The sequence below is a fragment of the Salvelinus sp. IW2-2015 genome, linkage group LG9 (genome assembly GCF_002910315.2).
Source record: "Salvelinus sp. IW2-2015 linkage group LG9, ASM291031v2, whole genome shotgun sequence".
Classification (NCBI taxonomy): domain Eukaryota; kingdom Metazoa; phylum Chordata; class Actinopteri; order Salmoniformes; family Salmonidae; genus Salvelinus; species Salvelinus sp. IW2-2015.
Window position 1 is genome coordinate 4,156,878 of NC_036849.1, and position 18,795 is coordinate 4,175,672.

Sequence of the window (18,795 nt, forward strand, 5' to 3'; positions counted from 1 at the left end):
AACTGAGCTAATCCTACTCTGTCCGTGTCTGATCTGTGTAAACGTTTTGACACAACCCCCTGGTCGCCACAGTATGTAAACTTCCGACTTCAACTGTGTATATATATATATATATATATATATATATATATATATATATATATGTGTGTGTGTTTGTCTGTCCGACCTCCAATTATATCCTGCCACTGCCCTCATGAGTTTCAGTACCTTCCTACACTTAATTTCCAGGGACTCAACATGCCTTTTCCACGTAAGCCTCTCATCAAATCGCATACCTAAATACTTAAACTCAGACAACCTACCTATATCTTGACTGTATATTTGCAGCCTAACATCTTTAACCTTCCTCCTAGGATATACCATGAAGCCGGACTTGGCCACAGTCATCCTAAACCTCCATGTTAGAGACCAATCTTCCACATCTTCCTCATCACATGTTTCACATTCCTACCTCTCTTCCATACAGCCTCCATCATTGGCATACAAGGCCACACCCACTCCCTGTACCACTTCCTTAAATATGTCATCTATCATCAGGGGGAACAACACCGGAATAACCACACTTCCCTGAGGAGTACCATCGTCCATTTCAAACCGCATTGACAATTCTGACCCTACCTTCACCCAGATGACTCGATCAAACAGGAAGTATTTGATCCAGTTATACAGACATCCCCCAATGCCTAAATGCACTCAACTTGATCAACAACGCTTTCCTCCACATTGTATCGTAAGCTTCCTCAATATCAAAATACACAACACTCATCACCTCTTTTAGCTTTTACACTCTTTTCACATTGCATTTCAAGCTTTGTGGATAAGTCGAGTCCTATAGAAAACGTCCAAGTATCTAGTAGTCTTCTTCTTCTTCGTGTAAGTTTCCGGCAGACTAGATGGTGTGTTGCATATTGCTGCTTCTCTCAGGTTGGAGTGCAATATAGATAGGTAAAAACCCACCCCGAACTACATATACTACAATACCCACCCATATCCCATTAACCATAATATAGAGATCAGGTATATTAATCCATCCTCTGCACACGGGCCTGGGAGGGCGGCACTTCTTCTGCCAACATTGTCTGTAGATGCTCCGCAAATAGGTATCGAACTTCCAGAAAATGTTCAGCCACTTCCTCAGCAATGTCCATTTTCTGTTTCCTGCGTTCTAATTGCATAACAATTCACCACCACCGCGATGAAGGCCAGGAAACGGGATTTGTCAAAGCCAGATGGCTGGGGTCCACACGTAGTAATAATGGGAACATTCACTGTTGCCGTTGGTCCCGTAACAGCAGCGGAGTGAGCATTCCCTCCCAGTCCACCCTCAACCCTTCTCACTGTATCTGCATACATAACACCATGTCCTACTCTGACTTCAGCCACCTGTATCTGTTCCACTTTTACTGGGCACTCTGAAAACCTGGCTCCATGATCTCCTCCACAGTTACTACACTGACTGTGCTTGTCCTCCTTTCGTGTCTTTGTATTGTTGTGTAGGATGTATTCAATCATGTGTAATCGATCACTTTATTGTGTCACATGTGGCATGGCATTGGACATATCCTCATAGGATTATTCTCCATTCAGGCTGCAAAGGGGATTCAATTTTCTCCTCAACTCGATTTAATGGCGGAGAAAAACAGGGAAGATATGCGTACTTTCTTTATGAAACACTATTAGATAAGATGGCGGCGCTGAGGAGGTCGCACATCTTGCTGGTTCCTGCTCAACTCAACTATTACTTTGTTTGCTCAGATCTTTTTGGGGTGTATTTTACCCCCTTTTTCTCACCAATTTCGATCTTGTCTCATCGCTGCAACTCCCAAACAGGCTAAGGAGGTGAAGGTCGAGTCATGCGTACTCCGAAACATGACCCCCCCCCCCCAAAACCATGCTTCTTAACACCCGCCACCTTAATCCGGAAGCCAGCCGCACCAATGTTTCCTAGAAATCATCAACATGCATCCTGCAGACTCGATGCTGCAGGATTGTTTTGAGAATACCGATTGGAATATGTTAAAAGATTCCTATACCCAGAACTTATCCATCAGCATTGAGGAATATACATGGTCAGTCACAGGCTTCATTAGGAAATGTGTTGATGATGTTGTACCCACAACAACAATGCAGACATACCCCAACCAAAAGAAAAAAGTTCGCAGTCCACATTGTTCTAATTGCATTGCTTCAATATGGAAGTACAGTACATTGTTAAAGACAGGCTCTAGCATTCACATTCATATATAGAGGCTTACTGTAAATTGCAGTCTAGATATGGACAAGCCAAACCTAGTCCATTAGCAAGATTACATTTACTAGGCTATTGATCAGGCCTAAAAAGACCATCTATAATTCTAATCAAATTCTAATAAACTACAACTTGTTTTAAATACGTTATTCTAAATACAGTAACAGTCAGGCACCATTATTGCTCCCCGTGGGTGTATCATACATACAAGGCAATTAGACAACGGAGGGCTTTTTAAACCAATAACAATATTTCTAAATAGGATAGGGTCAGAAGCATGATATCATAAATTGCATCTCTCATTCCACGAGCATAAGGCAATGTGTGCACACGTAGGCTTAAGGGGTCCTCGGCAGGAGGCGTGTTTGTCCTATCCATTTAATATAGTTTATTATATAGTATACACTAACCCTACAATAGGCCTAGTTATAACAAACATGTAGCCAATCTAGTTATTTTTATGGACTTCAAAATGGAAATATTGGAATACAAGTGGTGTAAAGTGCTTAAGTAAAAATACTTTAAAGTACTACTTAAGTAGTTTTGGTTGGGTATCTGTACTTTACTTTTTATATTTTTGACAACTTTTCCTTTTACTTCACTACATTCCTAAAGAAAATTATGTATTTTCTACATTTTCCCTGACACCCAAAAGTGCTTGTTTACATTTTGACTACTTAGCAGGACGGGAAAATGGACCAATTCACACACTTATCAGGAGAACATCTCTACTCATCCCTACTACCTCTGATCTGGCATACTCACTAATCACACATGCTTAATTTGTAAATTATGTCTGAGTGTTGGATTGAGCCCCTTGCTTTCCGTAAAAAAATAAATTTAAAAGAAAATTGTGCTGTCTGGTTTGCTTAAATATAAGGAATTTGAAATGATTTATACTTTAAGTTTTTCTTTTGATACTTATATTATATTATATTTTAGCAATTACATTTACTTAAGTATATTTAAAACCAAATACTTTTAGAATTTTACTCAAGTAGTATTTTACTGGGTGACTTTTATTCGAGTAATTTTCAATGAAGGTATCTTTACTTTTACTCAAGTATGACAATTGGGTACTTTTTCCACCACTGTGGAATACACACATTATATTAAATTCACATTTAGAAAATGTCCTCCCCCCGACCACCAGTCTGATCTCACCCATTCTGATCCTCACTGGACAGTCATGACAACAGCCTGGCCACATTTCAAGATTTTATCTTCTGACAGTGCAGATTCACCTAATATGAATGTGTGTGTGGGCGGTGTGAATATTTCCTTCCTGGTCGATTCAGGGGCAAACATTTATATTTTATCAAAATGTAACAATTTAAAAGTTCCATTGTCAAAAGATGTAATAAAGACTGTTGGGGAATCTGGCATTCCAATGGTAGAATTACCAAACCCCTTTCGGTACAACTTGGTGATAACATTTTAAATCATTGTTTTGTTTATTCTCCTAACTGCCCTGTAAATTGAAATGGGAAGAGACCTATTGTGTAAGTTAGGAATTAACATGTCTTGCAGTGAGGAAGGCCTGGTAGTAACTTCTCCAAGCATTGGTATATATACCGCGCTGGACTTACAGTACCAGGCCACGATTGGTATTATTCATTGGATCTCTCTGACCCCTTTGACGCATTTGCAGGCCGCAGGCCAAACTAAGCCCGACCACCTACACTGCACTGCCAAATTTAGTCATGGCCGAAAAGAGACTATTTGTTTGAATCACTGTACCATTGGGAGACAGAGCAGGAACAGTTGGCAATACAGTAGGTTATGTGTATGAAGGAATTTTGGGTGTGGAGGCTGATGTGAACTTAACCCTTGAACAGCAACAGTTTTTCTCTGTTCCCCAAACTGCTGCATATACCCTGACTCTGCTTGCACAGAACGCAAGAGAAGTGACACAATTTCCCTAGTTAAAATAAGTTCATGTTAGCAGGCAATATCGACTAAATATGCAGGTTTAAAAATATATACGTGTGTATCGATTTTAAGAAAGGCCTTGATGTTTATGGTTAGGTACACATTGGTGCAACGACAGTGCTTTTTTGCGAATGCGCTTGTTAAATCATCACCGTTTGGCGAAGTAAGCTGTGATTCAATGTTAAATTAACAGGCACCACATCGATTATATGCAACGCAGGACAAGCTAGATAAACTAGTAATATCATCAACCATGTGTAATTAACTAGTGGTTATGTTAAGATTGATTGTTTTTATAAGATACATTTAATGCTAGCTAGCTAGTATTTCTGATCAATTTGATGTTATTTTAATGGACAAAGAATGTGCTTTTCTTTCAAAAATAAGAACATTTCTATGTGACCTCAAACCTTTGAACGGTAGTGTATATGGTCCCTCCTCCCCCTTTCTATAATCTGTCACATCTAAATACATTATAATAATTTACTTCAATGTCTTTATCAGAGACAGAACCATTTAACCATATTTCCAAGAGAAGCAGAATGTCAGGACTCGAGTCCTGTACCCAAATTTCAATTGTGTAATTTTTTAAAATCATACTTCTCACATTTAGGTGAATTAGCCCAAGCCCCCTACGAGATTTAAAGTCAGAGGGAGTAATCAGCTCATTCCCTTAAGAGCTAACAAGCACAGGGTCATCTGCAGCTATTTGTGAGCTGAGACTTTTCCAAGGTCCCTGGCCAACCACATGAGAGCAAATCAGACTGAGCCTTTTACAGAACTCCCTCAAGTCACTGGGTGCAGGGGTTGGGGCGGGAACTGGGAGAGCAGTGTTGGCAGAGCTCAGTCCACGGGTGTCCTGACTCTCTGTGGTCACAAAAGCTCCCATGGCACTTATCGTAGGGGTGTTAACTCCAGTGTACTGGCTATATTCCCAATCTGACCCTCATGGCCACCTTATCATCCCCAGTTTCCAATTGGCTCATTCCTCTCCCCTGTTACTATTCCCCAGGTCGTTGCTGTAAATGAGAATGTGTTCTCATTCAACTTACCTTGTTAAATATTAATAAACGTACATATATTTTTGTCTTGTTGCGCAAATCACGCATCCCTGCTGGTCGAGCTTTCCCCTCTCTCTCTAGCTCTTGAACAAGTAGCCTACATATAGACAACGAACATCAATATACACTGAACAAAAATATAAATGCAACATGCAACAATTTCAAAGATTTTACTGAGTTACAGTTCATATGTCATAAGTCAATTGAACTAAATTCATTAGGCCCTAATCTATGGATTTCACATGATTAGGAATACAGATACAGTTGAAGTCGGAAGTTTACATACACCTTAGACAAATACATTTAAACTCAGTTTTCACAATTCCTGACATTTAATCCTAGTACAAATTCCCTGTTTTAGGTCAGTTAGGATCACCACTTTATTTTAAGAATGTGAAATGTCAGAATAATAGGAGAGAGAATGATTTATTTCAGCTTTTATTTAATTCATCACATTCCCAGTGGGTCAGAAGTTTACATACACTCAATTAGCATTTGGTAGCATTGCCTTTCAATTGTTTAACTTGGGTCAAACGTTTCGGGTAGCCTTCCACAAGCTTCCCACAATAAATTGGGTGAATTTTGGCCCATTCCTCCTGACAGAGCTGGTGTAACTGAATCAGGTTTGTATGTCAGGGCTATGTGATGGCAACTCCAATACCTTGACTTTGTTGTCCTTAAGCCATTTGGCCACAACTTTGAAAGTATGCTTGGGGTCATTGTCCATTTGGAAGACCCATTTGCAACCAAGCTTTAATTTCCTGACTGATGTCTTGAGATGTTGCTTCAATATATCCACATAATTTTCCTTCTTCATGACGCCATATGTATTGTGAAGTGCACCAGTCCCTCCTGCAGCAAGCACCCCACAACATGATGCTGCCACCCCCGTGCTTCACGGTTGGGATGGTGTTCTTCGACTTGCAAGCATCCCCCTTTTTCCTCCAAACATAACGATGGTCATTATGGTCAAACAGTTCTATTTTTGTTTCATCAGACCAGAGGACATTTCTCCAAAAAGTACGATTTTTGTCACCATGTGCAGTTGCAAACCGTAGTCTGGCTTTTTTATGGCGGTTTTGGAGCAGTGGCTTCTTCCTTGCTGAGTGGCCTTTCAGGTTATGTCGATATAGGACTCGTTTTACTGTGGATATAGATGCTTTTGTACCTGTTTCCTCCAGCATCTTCACAAGGTCCTTTGCTGTTGTTCTGGGATTGAGTTGCACTTTTCACACCAAAGTACATTCATCTTTAGGAGACATAACGCGTCTCCTTCCTGAGCGGCTGCGTGGTCCCATGGTGTTTATACTTGCGCACTATTGTTTGTACAGATGAACGTGGTACCTTCAGGAGTTTGGAAATTGCTCCCAAGGATGAACCAGACTTGTGGAGGTCTTGACTGATTTCTTTTGAATTTCCCATGATGTCAAGCAAAGATGCACTGAGTTTGAAGGTAGGCCTTGAAATACATCCACAGGTACACCTCCAATTGACTCAAATTATGTCAATTAGCCTATCAGAAGCTTCTAAAGCCATGACATCATTTTCTGGAATTTTCCAAGCTGTTTAAAGGCACAGTCAACATAGTGTATGTAATTTCTGACCCACTGGAATTGTGATACAGTGAATTATAAGTGAAATAATCTGTCTGTCAACAATTGTTGGGAAAATTACTTGTGTCATGCACAAAGTAGATGTCTTAACCGACTTGCCAAAACTATAGTTTGTTAACAAGAAATTTGTGGAGTGGTTGAAAAACGAGTTTTAATGACTCCAACCTAGTATATGTACATTTCTGACTTCAACTGTATAAAGCACCCACAAGCTACCGGTGGCTGAAAACACAATCATCGCGGGATGAACGAGTGACGAATCTCCGGCCAAGGGCGGTCCATTTAAAATTAATTCCTTCCTTCCTTGCTCCTTGCCCTGCAAGTGTAAACTCGTCAGACGTCATGATACGTCATCAGAAGTCTCCAATTAATTTGAGGGCTGAGGGGAGAGGGTGTATCTTTTAAGTGTTTGGAATGCATCCATAGAAATGGATCCACAGGGGCGTTGCCAGAATTTAACTACCGTGACACTAACATAGAAATCTGAATATTTCAGATTAAAATAACGTACTGGACCATATGTGTTATTAAATGTACTAACTATAAGCTTCTGCTGCTCTATACTACAATTGTGCAGATTCTAGTTTCCACCTTCCTCCTTTGCCTATATTAACAGTACTGCAAACATTTTTTGGTTCCTAATGTTAATTAAAGCTGTCTGTGTCATGAGATTTTTATGATGCTTTATTATAAATAACTACACAATTGGTCACTTCTTTTTTTATATATGGCATTGTAGTCAGTTTTAATGAAGAAATGACCAATGATCCATTTTTCAGATTAAAGAATTTATTACCAATTCTTATAAACAAGGCTAACCCTCTTCTGCCCTATGAATAATTCCTAAATATATGCCTAAATAGCCTACCCCAAATAAAAAAAAATCCTGAACTATGTGGACTGCAGGCATACATGTGGTACCTACAGAGAACAAGCATCTGTGAAACTGCAACTCTAGTGTCAAGACATTCTGTGGGCATTCCTGAGTAAGTTCAACAGGAGATACTGTGAAAATACTCTGAAACAGTATTTTGCCCATCCCCGGGCAGGCTTGGGTAGAACAGGTTAAGGCATTTGTCCTTGTGTTTGTTCCCTGTAAACAAAACTCAGAGGTTACACTGCACCAAGAGCCCAGCGTCGAGCCTTCTTGTAAAGTTACATTTTCTAGCTAACTGATTTTCAATTGAAAGGATGGCAAGGCTGTTCAACCTGTCTTGGCACATTGTAGATCTTAGATAGTTCATTATAAGTTACAGCTTACTGAAGGCACATTCACCTCCAGCAACTGTTACAGGCATTGTACAGAAGATTCGCAGTGCAATGCACATCTATCCAAAAGTGCTCTGTAGCTGCATTTTGTGGATGGCATTTAGGAGCTCTACAGGAGAAAGACCTTCTGAAAAAGTGGCACCATATATCATCTTTAGATGTCGCACTTCATTTTCAAATCCATCTGTGAGATCTTTGGAGTACTTGTTTCTCAATTTGTGACAAGATACACGAATTTGGTTTTCAGTCATTTTCCTAAATGTAAGTATTGGTGAAAACTCCTCGCATATAGCTGCAATCGTGTGGAACCGCATGTCCAAATGACTGATTATACTATCCAGAGCCACATAAAACACTGTGTTGCGAAATCCAGTGTCTGACTTCTGTTCATTTGCTATGTCATCTTCAGTCTCATCAGGGAAACGTTGTCTTTTTTTCTGGTGCCTCCTCTGTTCACTGTGAAACTGAGTAGTTACACCGATTTCATTTGCCACCATGTAGGCTTTTTTAAAAACCGTTATTTAACTAGGCAAGTCACTTAAGAACAAATTCCAGCTTCTGCCAGAAGAGCGTCCCATTAATTATGTAGAGCCTGTATTTCTTCCTGTAGTGCCTTAATGTGAGCTGCTTCAGTGTCCAGAGAAATATTTCCTGACTGAAGAATTCCCAATAGACTGCAAAACTTTTACCTAGAAAGTAAGCAGGAAGATTGCCTTGAAAGACACGAAGTAGCTTTTCAGACCTTTTGCCTCAAGATTTGTCTTCGTTTTTCAGGCTGCAGGTAGCAAGAAGCATGTCTAGGGCCTTGATGATAGACGGTAAATGAGTTGCCACTGGTCGGACCGCAGCAATACACGCACTCCATCGTGTGTCTGAAAGGCGGTTAAGACAGCAACCAGTCTTTTCCTTGAGAATGGCCCATCGCTCTGGGCTGGCACTGAACAGATTGTAAAGACGATTCACACAGCCAGAAAAGGTTGATACTTCTGGGCACGATTGAGCTGCATGTACAGTACACCCACAGGATTAAGAGTATGGGAGGCACAAAGTGAGCATGTGGCCAGTGGATTCTTTTGCAGTATGTGTGCTTGAACTCCCTTCACATTCACTGACATATTGCACCATTATCTTAGCCTTGACCACGGCAATCTGCTATGTCAATACCTTTCCAATGCACACAAAATCACTTCATAAATTTCACTGCCTGTCTTTCTAACAAAGTCTTGAAATTATTTCCCATTCACCTGTTCCCTGAACTTTATCTTTGTGGACATATCTCACCAATAAAACATTTTGCTCAGTATGGGAAATGTCTGGAGTTGCGTCACATATAACCGAGTAATAGATTGCATCTTCTCTTTCGTAAAGTATGGTTTTCAAAACCCTTTGACCATGAACTCGTTTTGGCTCTCAGGGCTGAGGTTATGAGTCAGTCGTGCTCCTCTGACTTTCTGCAAGATTAAGTGATTTACCCCGGAACGTCAGATTCCTAGATGCTAAGCACAAGTGTCACATCCAAAATCCTTTCTAGAACTGCTCTGTTTTTATACATTTCTGACTGGATTTGTTTCTGCAGCTGACTGTAGCTGTTGTCATGGTATGCTGCAGTTTTTTCCATTTCCAGTAACAGTTCTTGTGAGACACACCATTCTCATCCTCTGGCAGTTTGTCATACATTCTCCGCCATTTCACTGATGATATCTTAAAGCCATCTTTACTATTCAGAGAACTAGGTGATGGTTTACTTTGCTCATGAGAAAAAAAGAACACATGGAATGCTATAAAATGCCTTTACACTCTTACTATAAATAAATCAGTCTCTCTGCACCTTTTCTCTTCCTTTTGCTGACTTACTGTACTGTAAATAGTTGTGGAATGGCTTGCCTTCTGGGTTTGGGGGCATGATTTTATACAGTTCTGTACACCTGTTGGCTAGTCTGCGAACAATAGCTTCGCTTTCATGGTCTTGTACTATCTCTGGCCTCAGTGCTGGATCATCCAAAACCTCATCTTCCTCACTTCGAATCTGTCCATACTCTTCCTTTCCCTTATCACTTGCTTGTTCAATCTCTTCTGTCACTCCTTCACTGGCACTGCTGCTACTCTTTAACTCCTCTTCCTCCTCCCTGCTCTCCTCTGCATCAGTCTGTCTGACAGCTTTCTGCTGAGATTCTGCCTACCTGGGGCTCTCTAGGCACTAGGAAGTGCGTAAACAAAGAGAATTTTAGGTTTAATGTTCGCTCCTACAAAGGTTACCATACTAAAAATCTACTACTGAATGAAAAAACGTCTTAATAGAATACATATCAAATAGAATACGTATTTAAGTGTGTCTAAAACATCATGTGCCTAACTTTACAATTTAAAAATGATCTTGTTATACTACTGCTGCTACAAAACAACTGCCTCACCTCCAAGGTCCACTGTTTCAACTTCATGTAGTAGACACACGTTGGGATCTTTTTCTACTGCAGTAGTAGTAGTAGCATCTACGGTATGGATAGGTAGGCTACATGTTAGGTTTTAATTTTAGTCTAGCTAGCTAACAAATATCCCACAAATATTGGGGAGTACAGTTATAATAATATCGAAATAATAGCTAATTAGCTAGCCATAGCTGGTAGTGGTAGCTCATCATCATCATGTTAATAATTACTGCTCTGACCTAGACGAGTGAGTCCACTGTAGGCAGTTACCTGTAGCTAGCAAGATATCAAGCTAGCTATATTGGCTAGCAAGGCTACTTAGTTCGACAGGCCGTCTGCACTGACTTACCACTCAAATTCTTCTCCTAGTGAGTAATTTTTTCCCGGGATTTTGCTGTATCTGTCTCCATTTCCTTTCTTTCCTTTTCTGGAAACCCACTTTTTTTTCTGAGGGGGGCATAGTGGTTATCTCTCGTGAATGCTTGTGAATGCCACTTTTGTTTTTGAGGTGGGGGTGGGGGGTACAAACGGGATGGTTGGGAAGAGACGCCTGATCTGATTATGATTATCGTTTTAATTTTCATCACAGATTTTTTTGTCGAACAGTTTAAAATGATAGGCAATCATTCATGTCCCCCCCCCCCGCCCCCCTTAACGATGCCCTTGGGTATTCATGAGTTCTATTGACTCTGGGTAAGTAGCTAGATAACGTAAAGTGTCTCTGCCAAAATCCTGAAGCCTGTATCCCTTTAACGTCGTTAACGTTAGCTAAATTCATTAGCTAGGCTCGTGCATCATTCTTTTATGACACTACCTAGCAAACATCAAATCAAATCAAATTGTATTTGTCACATGCACCGAATACAACAGGTGTAACCTGACAGTGAAATGCTTACTTACAAGCCCTTAACCAACAATGCAGTTTTAATAAAATCCCCCCAAAAGTAAGAGATAAGAATAACAAATAATTAAAGAGCAGCAGTAAATAACAATAGCAGGACTTTATACAGGGGGTACCGGTACAGAGTCAATGTGTCAATTGCGGGGAGCACCGGTGTCGAGGTAATTGAGGTAATTATGTACATGTAGGTAGAGTTATCAAAGTGGCTATGCATAGATAATAACAGAAGATAGCAGCAGTGTGTGGGGGGGCGATGCAAATAGTCTGGGTAGACATTAGCTGCTCAGGAGTCGTATGGCTTGGGGTAAAAGCTATTTAGAAGCCTCTTGGACCTAGACTTGGTGCTCCGGTACCGCTTGCCATGTGGTGGCAGAGAGAACAGTCTATGACTAGGGGGGCTAGAGTCTTTGACAATTTTTAGGGCCTTCCTCTGACACTGCCTGGCATAGAGGTCCTGGATGGCAGGTAGCTTGGCCCCGGTGATGTACTGGGCCGTATGCACTACTCTCTGTAGTGCTTGCGGTCAGAGGCCGAGCAGTTACCATACCAGGCAGTGATGCAACCCGTCAGGATGCTCTCGATGGTGCAGCTGTAAAACCTTTTGAGGATCTGAGGACCCGTGCCAAATCTTTTCATTCTCCTGAGGGGGAATAGGTGTTGTCGTGCCCTCTTCACGACTGTCTTGGTGTGCTTGGACCATGTTAGTTTGTTGGTGATGTGGACGCCAAGGAACTTTAAGCTCTCAACCTGCTCCACTACAGCCCCGTCGATGAGAATGGGGGCGTGCTCGGTCCTCCTTTTCCTGTATTCCACAATCATCTCCTTTGTCTTGATCACGTTGAGGGAGAGGTTGTTGTCCTTGCACCACACGGTCAGGTCTCTGACCTCCTCCCTATAGGCTGTCTCATCGTTGTCGGTGATCAGGCCTACCACTGTTGTGTCATCAGCAAACATAATGATGGTGTTGGAGTCGTGCCTGGCCGTGCAGTCATGAGTGAACAGTGAGTACAGGAGAGGACTGAGCACGCACCCCTGAGGTTCCCCCGTGTTGACAATCAGCGTGGCGGATGTGTTGTTACCTACCCTTACCACCTGGGGGCGGCCCGTCAGGAAGTCCAGGATCCAGTTGCAGAGGGAGSTGTTTAGTCCCAGGGTCCTTAGCTTAGTGATGAGCTTTGAGGGCACTATGGTGTTGAACGCTGAGCTGTAGTCAATGAATAGCATTCTCACGTAGGTGTTCTTTTTGTCCAGGTGGGAAAGGGCAGCGTGGAGTGCAATAGAGATTGCGTAATCTGTGGATCTGTTGGTGCGGTATGCACATTGGAGTGGGTCTAGGGTTTTTGGAATAATGGTGTTGATGTGAGCCATGACCAGTCTTTCAAAGCATTTCATGGCTACAGACGTGAGTACTACGAGTCGGTAGTCATTTAGGCAGGTTACCTTAGTGTTCTTGGGCACACGGACTATGGTGGTCTGCTTGAAACACGTTGGTTTTACAGACTCAGTCAGGGAGAGGTTGAAAATGTCAGTGAAGACACTTGCCAGTTGGTTAGCGCATGCTCGGAGTACACATCCTGGTAAACCGTTTGGCCCTGCGGCCTTGTGAATGTTGACCTGTTTAAAGGTCTTACTCACATCGGCTGTGGAAAGCGTGACCACACAGTTGCTTCCCTTTGTAGTCTGTGATAGTTTGCAAGCCCTGCCACATCCGACGAGCTCGTCGGAGCCGGTGTAGTACGATTCGATCTTAGTCCTGTATTGATGCTTTGCCTGTTTGATGGTTCGTCAGAGGATATAGCAGGATTTCTTATAAGATTCCGGGTTAGAGTCTCACTCCTTGAAAGCGGCAGCTCTATCCTTTAGCTCAGTGAGAATGTTGCCTATAATCCATGGCTTCTGGTTGGGGTATGTACGTACAGTCACTGTGGGGACGACGTCCTCAATGCACTTATTGATAAAGCCAGTGACTGATGTGGTGTACTCCTCAATGCCATCGGAAGAATCCCGGAACATATTCCAGTCTGTGCTAGCAAAACAGTCCTGTAGTTTCGCATCTGCTTCACCTGACCACTTTTTTATAGACCGAGTAACTGGTGCTTCCTGCTTAAATTTTTGTTTGTAAGCAGGGATCAGGAGTTATGGTCAGATTTGCCAAATGGAGAGCGAGGGAGAGCTTTGTAGGCGTCTCTGTGTGTAAAGGTGGTCTAGAATTTTGTAATCATGTAATCAATACTGTGCAACGTTAACTTTGATTGGTTGAAAATAAAATGCTTGCTACGTAATCTTTCTAGATAGCCTAGGTAGTTTGCTATTGTTAAACGACATCCCCAGAACTTTTGATTGGATTTTTTACCAGCAAAACAACTCACCATGTTGTCCTGTCTGGTTGCTATGAAACACAAGTTTCATAAAGCATGTGCAAGAGCACGAGCAATCTTCGTTCCCACGCCCCCTTCTCAAAAATACATTGGTATTCATTCTGTAGTAGTAGGACTTAAATGCCTATCACGTGTAACAATTTTGAATCTATTTGGATGGTTTGTTCACAAAGCTGTAAAGAAGCAGTGTCATTGTCTTTTCAGTTTTCTTTCATTTTGATCATGAACATTTCAGTTTTGAACATGCATTGAACATGCATTGTTGTCATGAACATGATGCATTGTTGTCAATACATTGGACCTGCACCTACAAATATAACATACATGTAAAGGAGATATTTAACCCAGTATTATGACAATTTTGCTTGAAAAAAAACAACTCTCTTTTGAAACGTAGCTCTTCTGAACAAGACTGTACTACAACGCTATCACCACTGGGTGGAACTAGCACATCATAGTTGGTTTATGAAAACGACCACTAGTAGTGCCAGTTATGTCTGCCACATTTGCTTTATTACCAAAGAGTAATAGGCCTATAGATTATTTGGATTGCGTGTTCCATGCAGATGTAGACCTGTCAAATAATCTGAGGTTATTTAGCAAAAACTGCAATGCTGGCCAGTAGAGAACTTTTCATGTACAGTATGTAATTGACCAGGGTATATGGCTGTGGTTCAGGAACCATATTAAAAAATAATCTCAGAGTAGCAGTGCTGATCTAGGATCAGGTCCCCCCTGTTATTTTATTCATAATGATTTAAAAGGCAAAACGTACCCTAGATCAGCACTCCTACTCCGAGATGCTTCACGAATACGGGCACAGTGTGCTGCTGCTGGGACATTTCAACTAAGGTAAGGTAACCAGCCACTCCGTGTTGTGTCGTGTTTAAGAACAGCCGTTAACCGTGGTATATTGGCCATATACAACACCTCCTCTGGCGTTATTGCTTAAATATACCCACCTACTCTTTCTAAGCCTGGGATATCATTAACTTTTAAAGCGCCTGAAAAATGCCAGATAGAGTAATCAGTTTAATCGGTTTATTTAAATAAAAAAAATCCCCATTGAATTATGTGATTACACACTTTCTTCAGATTTTTCAAGACCTCACAAATAGATATCATGAAGACACCTGTTTATTAAACACACTTTTGGACACCAAATTGATCTGTTCAATATCCACTTCTATTCTGGTAATACCAAATACCCCCATATAAAAAAAGGTGTAGAAGACAATTTCGTTCAATAGGTTCAAATGTGGAAAATAACAACGCATCAGAAGACTGTGTGCGGCTCGAACCGCTCATTGAATTGACTCGAGCATGCGCAATGCAGCTCTGTCAATTCAAGAAGCCCCAGTAGAGGCCAAGCAGAGCAGAGTGACTACTCGGGCTCGCGTAGCAGTCTCCCTTCCCAGTTCCTGTTTCCGCCTTCAGTCTTCAGACAGCTTAACAACTCAAAGCATCATCGTCAGGCAGAACATAGACCTTGAAGAAATCCAAGCTTTGCGAGATAAAGCCCGGTAAGACATTTTTCCTTACTGTGTGTGCAGAAAACGAATAGGAATGTGTGTCTGCGCCGACTCCTTTATCCCTCCATCCCTGGCCTGTTGCTATTTGCCTGCTTCGACCGCAGCCGAGAGGTAACAAAATAGCGGACAGGGATTCACGAACGAGGCTCCGTTAGAATTCCTATCGTCCTTTTCAAATTCAAAGGCGTTTGTGCATAGGAATTTTGTCGGAGGTTCATTCCTTAATTTTTGCTACTATGTGCATAACGGTTATGTTAAAATGGTATAAAGTATGACAGCGACAATTCAGACGACAGGCAGGGACAATAAACTGCGATTTCTCTCCCATATTAACTCTAAACGAATGCAGTATTGAAAGAAAACGCTCACATTTGTGAAGCTTTCTTATAAACAAACGAAATACTTAGCCAATGTTTTTTTGTGGCTGTATCGACTGTTATTTTGTGAAGTCAGCTTGCATCGGCGGCTGCTCCCTTGTCCATCGTGCTGTGTCGAATCAAAACTCATCTTGAGCAGCCCTGCTATTTTTCAGACATTGGTTGAAACCGATGAAAAGTCGCCTACCTAATTTTGGATATGCATTCTGTTGTTTTTGTTCAGATGATCCACCATAAACAAAATAGTTGAGTAATACGCCTATAACACACACACACACACACGCACGCACGCACGCACGCACGAACACACACACACACACACACACACACATATAATGTGTACATTGTTTACGTTTAGTTTTCGGCTCAACTCGGTAATCATGCTATGCAAATGATGTTTTGCATTGTTATGTGTTCTCTCATGTTTTTATTTCTTGACTACAGTTACCATATACCACACACAGTAGGCTTAGTATTAAAAAAAAGACTTCTGATAGTTCATAGATAGGTCTATTTGCTTGTGCACATCTTACAGACTTCCCTTTTGAACTCAATGAAAACCCTTTAGCCAGTTATGGCCAACATTGGCTCACAGCTGGTTGATCTGAAATAGGATGTCTTGAGATGTAAACATGCAACTAGGGACTGGAGCCCAGTCACCCTGCCTGGGCCATCTGTGGGATAATAGCCCTAGAATGACCCATGAATCCTGATACATTACTGTGTGAATAGTATAATGTAGTAGCAGCAGGACTATTATAGTGGTATTAGGCCTTTTAATGCTACAATTTTGACCATTTCACGTTATTGATGTGCTACGACTATAAAGATATGATAGCATTTCACAGATTCATTTGTCTTAGAGAATTGAGATGGTATTCAGCTAATTCAAATGACCTGCTTTGCCAAGCGTGCAGTAATTATGAGCTATGTAATGTGAATGTCTCGTCCTGTCCTCTGTTTGGGGTGATTGCGCAAAGTTGAATTATATTAACAAGGCCTTTGTATGCACAATTGGCCAATTCATGAATCTTGAATTCCAATTTCCATGTTACGATTCTCTCTGCCACGTTACAGACATAATTCATTAAGTAAAACCACAGCGATGACAGATAGGCTACCACCACATTTTGATTTAAGGTTTCACAATGAGTTATTTTTTAAATAAATCATCTTACATATTCAAGTCAAGGGAAGGCGAGAGGACGGGAAGGTTGAGAGACAACAGTGTGAACTTTTCACCTTATTTTAATTGTTCCAAGTATGTGTAGTGGACATCATTGACACTATTGTAATTGCTATAAGCATATCATAGGACTTCTATAGGCCTACCACGTAAACAGTTTAATTTATTCCTGTAGGCAATAGAAGACTGATGAAGACTCTTCATGCTAGATTTATAATCATGTTTCACATGTATTACAGATGTAGGATCTTACTTTGAGCCAGTTTCCTACAGCAGAAAAATAATCCTACAGCAACAGGACATGTGTCACGTTCGTTTAGAGATGGATTGGACCAAGGTGCAGCGTGGTAGGCGTACATCTTTCTTTTATTTAAATGACAGTTAAAAAACAACAAAATACAAAACGAACGTAAAGCTACATGCAGTGCAGAAAGCAACTACACACAAACAAGATCCCACAAACTAAAGGTGGAAAAAGTGCTGCCTAAGTATGATCCCCAATCAGAGACAACGATAGACAGCTGCCTCTGATTGGGAACCATACCTAGCCAACAAAGAAATAGAAAAACTGAACTCTGGACTGTAGATCGTCGCCGTAGGAACCAGACCATCGATCGTCGCCAGAGGAACCAGACCGTGGATCGTCTCCAGATGCTCCGGACCGTGGATCGTCGCCGGGGACTCCGGACCATGGATCGTCGCCGGGGACTCCGGACCGTAGATTGTCGCCGGGGACTCCGGACCGTAGATTGTCGCCGGGGACTCCGGACCGTAGATCGTCGCCGGGGACTCACGGACCGGTAGTCGTCACTGGAGGGCTCCGACCGTAGATCGTCACTGGAGGCTCCGGAGCCCGGATCGTCACTGGAGGCTCCGGGCCACGGATCGTCACTGGAGGGCTCCGGGGCCACGGGATCGTCACTGGAGGGCGCGCCACGGATCGTTACTGGGGGCTCCGGGCCATGGATCATCACTGGGGGCTCCGGGCCATGGATCATCACTGGGGGCTTCGGGCCACGGATCATCACTGTCAGGCTTCGGGCCACGGATCATGCACTGGAGGCTTCCCCTGGCATGGATCTGCGGATCATCACTGGAGTGGCTCTATCCACCGGGAACTTCACTGGAGGCTCCGGCCATGGATCATCACTGGAGGCTCCGGGCCATGGCATCCTCTCCGGGCCATGGATCATCACTGGAGGCTGCGCGCCATGGATCATCACTCTGGAGGCTCCGGCGGCCATGGATCATCACTGGAGGCTCCGGGCCATGGATCATCACTGGGCTCGGCATGATCATCCACGGCGAGGCTCCGGGCCATGGATCATCACTGGAGGCTTCGTGCCATGGATCACCACTGGAGGCTCCGGGCCATGGATCATCACTGGAGGCTTCAGGCCATGGATCACCACTGGAGGCTTCGTGCCATGGATCACCACTGGAGGCTCCGGGCCATGGAGGCGCATTGGAGGCCTGGTGCGTGGAGCCGGCACAGGGCGTACCAGGCTGGGGAGACGCACTGGAGACCGGGTGCGTGGAGCAGGCACAGGGCGTACCAGGCTGGAGAGACGCACTGGAGGCCAGATGCATGGAGCTGGCACAGGATATACTGGGCCGTGGAGGCGCACTGAAGGTCAGGGGCGTAGAGCTGGCACAACCCGTCCTGGCTGGATGCTCACTTTAGCCCGGCAAGTGCGGGGCGCTGGCACAGGACGCACTGGGCTGTGAAGGCGCACTGGAAACATAGTACGTAAAGCCGGCGCAGGATATCCTGGTCCGAGGAGGCGTACTGGAGACCAGGAGCGCACCGGGCTGTGAATGCGCACTGGAGACGTATCACCGCATAACATGGTGCCTGAACGGTCACACGCT

General features: G+C 42.8%; 1 pseudogene; it reads left to right on the top strand.

Annotated features, from left to right (window-relative positions):
- Positions 1-15,186: 15,186 nt before the first annotated feature.
- The window catches only part of LOC111968978 (alpha-(1,6)-fucosyltransferase-like), a 121,238-nt pseudogene continuing 117,629 nt past the window's right edge, over positions 15,187-18,795 (top strand).